Below are 6,000 nucleotides of genomic sequence, written 5' to 3' on the forward strand. Positions count from 1 at the left end.
AAGAACAAGATTGGCAAGAAATATCACCTTCTGGTATCCAGGCCCTGTGCAAAACAATGAATACTCAACAGTGTGTAGAGCAGCTGGGAGTGTCCCCTGAAGTCATACCTGAATGCTATGCATTTCCCACCAGACTAGACGTTGGTTGCCTTGAGCATTTGAGTTCTCATGACTTAATGAAAGCTCAGGACGAAGACCCTGCTATTTCTCCAGTGAGGCATGCTGTGACAAAAGGACAGTTGTTTTCCTTATCCAGGGACAAAGATCCTGAAGTGCATCTACTGCAGAAAGAGGGATCCAAACTTCTGGTAAAGAGAGGACTATTATTCCGGGTGGTACAGAGACAACAACATGAAGAGTGTCTTCAGCTTGTTTTACCACAGAAGTATCGTTCCATGGTCTTACAGTCCCTGCATGATGAAACTGGACATCTTGGAGTAGATAAGACCACTGCTTTAATAAAAGATCGTTTCTATTGGCCGAAGATGTCAAATGAAATTGACCAGTATGTGAAGAACTGTGGAAAGTGTATTCTTCGTAAGACACAACCCCAAAGAGCCGCACCGTTGAAGCAGATCACCAGTAGTGGTCCCATGGATCTTGTTTGTATCGATTTCTTGTCTCTGGAGCCTGATTCAAAAGGAGTGTTCAACATCCTTGTAGTCACTGATCACTACACTAGGTACGCTCAAGCTTTTCCGACGAAAGACCAAAAAGCTCTCACGGTTGCCAAAGTGTTATGTGAAAGGTATTTTGTTCATTACGGATTACCAGCACGTATACATTCGGATCAGGGACGAGACTTCGAAAGCAAGTTAATCCATGAGTTGCTGAAGATGTTGGGGATTCAAAAGTCAAGAACGACTCCATATCATCCTCAGGGGGATCCGCAGCCAGAGCGATTCAATAGAACTTTGCTGTCGATGCTTGGAACTCTTGACAAGTCTCAGAAGCAAAAGTGGAGTCAGCATGTCAGTCAACTAGTACATGCTTATAATTGTACAAGAAATGACGCAACTGGATATTCCCCCTATGTCCTCATGTTTGGACGAGAAGCAAGACTCCCAATTGATCTCTGTTTCTCTGTCTCATCTGAAAGTGAAGCAGAAAATTACCAGCAATATGTAGCTAAGCTAAGAACAGACCTAAAAAGGGCCTACCAAATAGCTTCAGATGCTGCAGACAAGAGCCACCAGAAGAACAAACGACTTCATGATAAGAGAGTTCGAGATCAAATACTTGAAGAAGGAGATCGAGTTCTCATGAGAAATCTAGGAGTCGCAGGAAAGAACAAACTGGGAAACAAATGGAGTTCTTTACCGTATGTGGTTGTCAGTAAGATGCCAAACTTACCTGTCTACCGTATAAAACCTGAGAAAGGTAAGGGAACTGTCAAAACATTGCATAGAAATCATCTTTTGCCTATCGGATACCTGGTGAGAATGCCAAAAGAGACAGAGGAAAAGAAAGTACCTCAGAGACCAGCGACAAGGTCCCAGACTCTTCGACAAACTCCTCTCCATGAAGCAGGAACAGCCGATGTACCTGTGGAAGGAAGTTATGAAGAGGATGAGTTATCTTCAGATTGCGAGGATGTTGATGCATACGTACCTCTAGAAACCCTGGAAGAACTTCAAAGACTACCAGAATCGCATAATCTGAGATCTGTTCTACAGGAAATAAGAGTGTCTGTTCCTATAGAGAGTGAACTATCCAGGAGCTGTGACAACAGTGAGGGAAAAGGAATACACTATGTTGAAGATAATGAGCCAAAGAGGATGGGTCATACTCTGGAGAGGGAAAGACAGGATGATGAAACAACGCACGAAGTCGAAAGACCTAACACTCCAGTGGTAGAAGGGGATAACTTACCTTTTCCTGAAAAACCTGATGGTGAAAAGAATCCCAATGGTCTGGAGCCTGCTAGAGAAATCAGGTCTAAAAGAGAATTAAAGCCTGTAGTAAAACTCAGTTATGATGAGTTGGGTAAATCTACAAACCGCCCAATATATACCATTAGTCATGGTATGCCAGTGCACTGCAGTTTTGTTTCAGAGGGTAGGAGAATTAATTGTAACACTGTTTGGTGCCACCCTCTTGCTACTTGCCGTAAATGCAGTAGAGTAACTGAGAGGAAAAAAATTAAACACCTGTAAAGTCCCAAAAGTTTGATGAGGACCTCAAACATTTAGAAGGGGGAGGGTGTAGCCCGGTGATCCTAAAGACACTAAATTACTGTTTGAAAGTAATATGTTTATTTACATTTATAAGGTTTCTTTATTCTGTGCCTTTACAGTGTTTTCATGTGTATGTATATAGTTATATATTTATATATAATATTATTTAATGTTTAATGTTTATTTAAATACTCACGTATCACGCATTTGAGGAAAAGTGGGGCGTGGCGAAGAGAGAGAGGGAAGAGGAGAGACGAGTCGGAGAAAAATAGTATTGTAGAGGCTGAATAAAAGGTTTTTCACACGATAATCCTAAATATAAAGACAGAATCGGTCATTAACATTTGTATTTTGCTAATAAGAACTTTATTTAGCAATTATTGGTGACATTCGTTATGGATTTCACTCAGCACGTTCACTCCATGCGCTCGTGTGGTGAATAGCACGAGCGACGCGCCGGATGACATTCGTCTGAGAGGAGGCGAACCAGATAGCGCTCCGGGTGACCGGAAAAGCCCGGAGTTCCTCTGGCAACGAGGGACAGATCGTCACAACAGATAGCGCTCTGGGTGACCGTAAAAGCCCAGAGTTCCTCTGTTGCATCGAGGGAGAGCGAGACAGCCCCTTTTGCGAGTTGAAGCTACGACATCATCGGTTTGCGGGACACGTCGCGTTCTGGACACCATCAGGCCTGCAACGTAGTTGGTGTGTGAATGAGAGCGTGTATGTGGGCCCACTTAAGTGAGTTTTGATTTGAGTTATCGAGTATTTCATTGGGTTTAATACTAATTGGAAGACTGTGTTATTGAGTTTAACGCTTGTGAAGATAAGTGTTTGGTTTATTCCATATCATTGTAAATCCTTTAAAGGGATTTAATGTGACATTTATTTTATTTAATTTTTAAAAAAAAGTGTATTTTCACATTTTATTTATTTTCACATTATTTTACTTGGCTAATTTAAATACATAAAAAAACTCATAAGACCCGTATTGGATTCAATAGTCTTTATTGCTGCTGAAGGGAATGGCAAATACATGTGATTATTATAGGTAATCATAACTGTGAAACAAATACTTACCCAGGCCCCAGCTTTAACATAGCGGGTATCATCACTGGGGTTACATAATTCTAAGAGTGTTTCAGTCGAGAATGTAGTTGTTTAAAGCTCAAATCTGTGTTTTAATTATAAAGATAGCGCCTATTTGAAAAATGTATCTGACGTTACGGTTTTCGGAGTTGTGAGATCCAGGCGATCACCGGGCATTCAGCGCTCAATAACCCCGACTGGAACAGCTTTTCCTCGGCTAGTGCTTCTGATGTTTGCCGCTGGCTCTGGTGTCTCTAGTCTAGTGGTTAAACATGAGATATTATTTGTCTTGTGTATATCTAACGGGCGATCTTTGGTCTCATTAATCTATAATTTGTTCCATGGCAACTCGTTTTGGCTGAGGGCAAAGTGAAGTTTCATAATTTTATATATTTAGGCTATTTAACTCTAGGCTATAAGCTATAGGCTATTTTAAGCTGACTTATGTTTGACTGAATTGTTTGCTTTATTTATTTTTATTTACTTATACTTTTATACTGGATATCAGATCATTAAAACTGACATTTAACAAAAAGAGTCAGGGTTGTGTAATTTTATTTTAGGCTGACAGTTATATATTTTAAAATATATATAATATTTTTTATATTTATTTTATTATACATTCTCGATCTTCACTGTACATGTATAATAAAATAAAATGACACAACCCCGTCTCTGTTTTTTAAATGTCAGTCTTAATGTTCAATAATGTTTCATATTATTAAAATGAAAACAAAAAGAAGCAGGGTTGCGTTTTATATTTCGTGTTGTTATAAATATATGCAGTGAAGATAATCAATGTACACGTTGCCTGAACCATAATTTGTGTGGCCATTTAATGTGTTTACGATTATTATTTTTTTTTATGAAAAGAGGCAGAGTGTTGTTTTATACCATATTTTGTTTTTGTTGCCTAAAATATACATAAAGAGATAACCGGAGTAGCCAGAGCGTGCTGAGTGACGCGATCAAGAACGCCGCTGTCCCATTTGCAGAATAACCGGACTTGCGTCCTCTCGTCCTCGGGAGTTCGTTCTCCTAAGTCGAACTTGGCAAGTCTGAACTACCAAGGACGCAAGTCCGAAGTTTGCGTACTTGGTATTGAGAAACGGTCTATGTCTCAAAGCTTGCCTACTTTTTTGCTACACACTCAAAAGTATATACTTATTCTTCACAAAAAGAGTACATACTTTTAGGTCGTAGTATAAGTAGGCGAATTGGGACCCAGCCCATATTTATTATTTATGTCTATGGTCTTCATTCCCTAAACAGAACCTATGCTGACACCTGGTGGTGTGGATGGATGCAGCATCACCAAACGTGATCAACATCAATCTGCTTCATGGAAAATAAATCACCTTTTATTAGGTTACTGATATGAAGGGACCCTTACGAAAAATTATTTTATTCAAGTGTGCTATTAGTTGTAGGCCTATCCTTTTTTTTTTTTTTTTTTAACTAAAAATAATGATGAGTGACATCGGAAGTAAAGTCAGAGGCGTTATACGTAAACATGATGGTTACTGCAGTTCTAGAGTAAATGTGAGCATCTCACTTGAACTGACCTTCGATTATCCAATTCAATACTAACAAGCAAAAATTACTTCATAAACAAGGAATGCAAGAAGTGCTGCCTTCGAGCTTGTCACCTGTTTTTAAAATCTAAGCCGAAAGAATAATGGCTTTTTATATTTTTCTAAAAACGAATTACTCGAGTGCCTTGGATTGTCTTTTCTTTCTTTCTTTCTTTCTTTCTTTCTTTCTTTCTTTCTTTCTTTCTTTCTTTCTGAATATTGAACGCCCTCTACTGTACAGGTGTGAATTTGCATTTCCTTCAACTTGAGGCTTTTTCATTTGACTTTTGATGTGAACATTTGGCAAAAATAAAACTCACTGGCAGATGATCAGCTTCGAATTAAACCCTCGTTTCACCCTTGTTATGATGATTATTATTTATTTTTTAAAACAGTTTCTGATTGACAAACTTTGCACCACAAAAAGGACTTGCCTTTCACATTTGTCAGAAACATTCATAGCATAATGATAACACATTAAAGAGAAATTAAATGGAACTGAACCCGAGATATTGGATCACTAAAGATGTGTTTGCATTGGAGGATGAGATTGGGAAGAAAATGCAACATGTTCACACAGGAAAGCGGTAAAAAAATCCCCCGCGCACACAAATAAGTGTTTTCATAAGCAAGCCATAAAGTTATAACAAAGGCTTGAAATATCTCACTTTGCATGCAATGAGTCTATAGTATATAATATTAGTTTCACCCTTTAAGTTGAATTACTGAAATTAACTTTTGCACGATATTAATTTTTTGAGTTTCACCTGTATAAACACAACTGTCGCATCTTGCGCAATCAATTGCATTGTCTTTACCTGTGCCTTTACCTGCCCTTGTTCTTTTTTCTCTCTCTTTTTTTAAATCCCAGCTCAACAAAGAAGAAAGATAAGTTTTCTTACTGTAGATTCATTTAGGTCAAATCTGAAGAAAATATTTAAACAACACCATAAAATTGTATCGTCTGGACACATTTCCTGCAACATAATAGTAGATGAGTGGAGAAATATATTCTGTTAAACTGTCAGTAAAATCTACCAGTGGTCTGTTAGTCAGAAAAGTTTCAGACAAATGTGAAAGGAGAAGTCAAGGCCTGTTTATGGTGTAAAGGTTGTCGATTCCAGAAGCATTCATTTTTTTCATAACTAGCAAAACATTAA

Source organism: Phoxinus phoxinus (genome assembly GCF_949152265.1).
Source record: "Phoxinus phoxinus genome assembly, chromosome: 25".
NCBI classification, from domain to species: domain Eukaryota; kingdom Metazoa; phylum Chordata; class Actinopteri; order Cypriniformes; family Leuciscidae; genus Phoxinus; species Phoxinus phoxinus.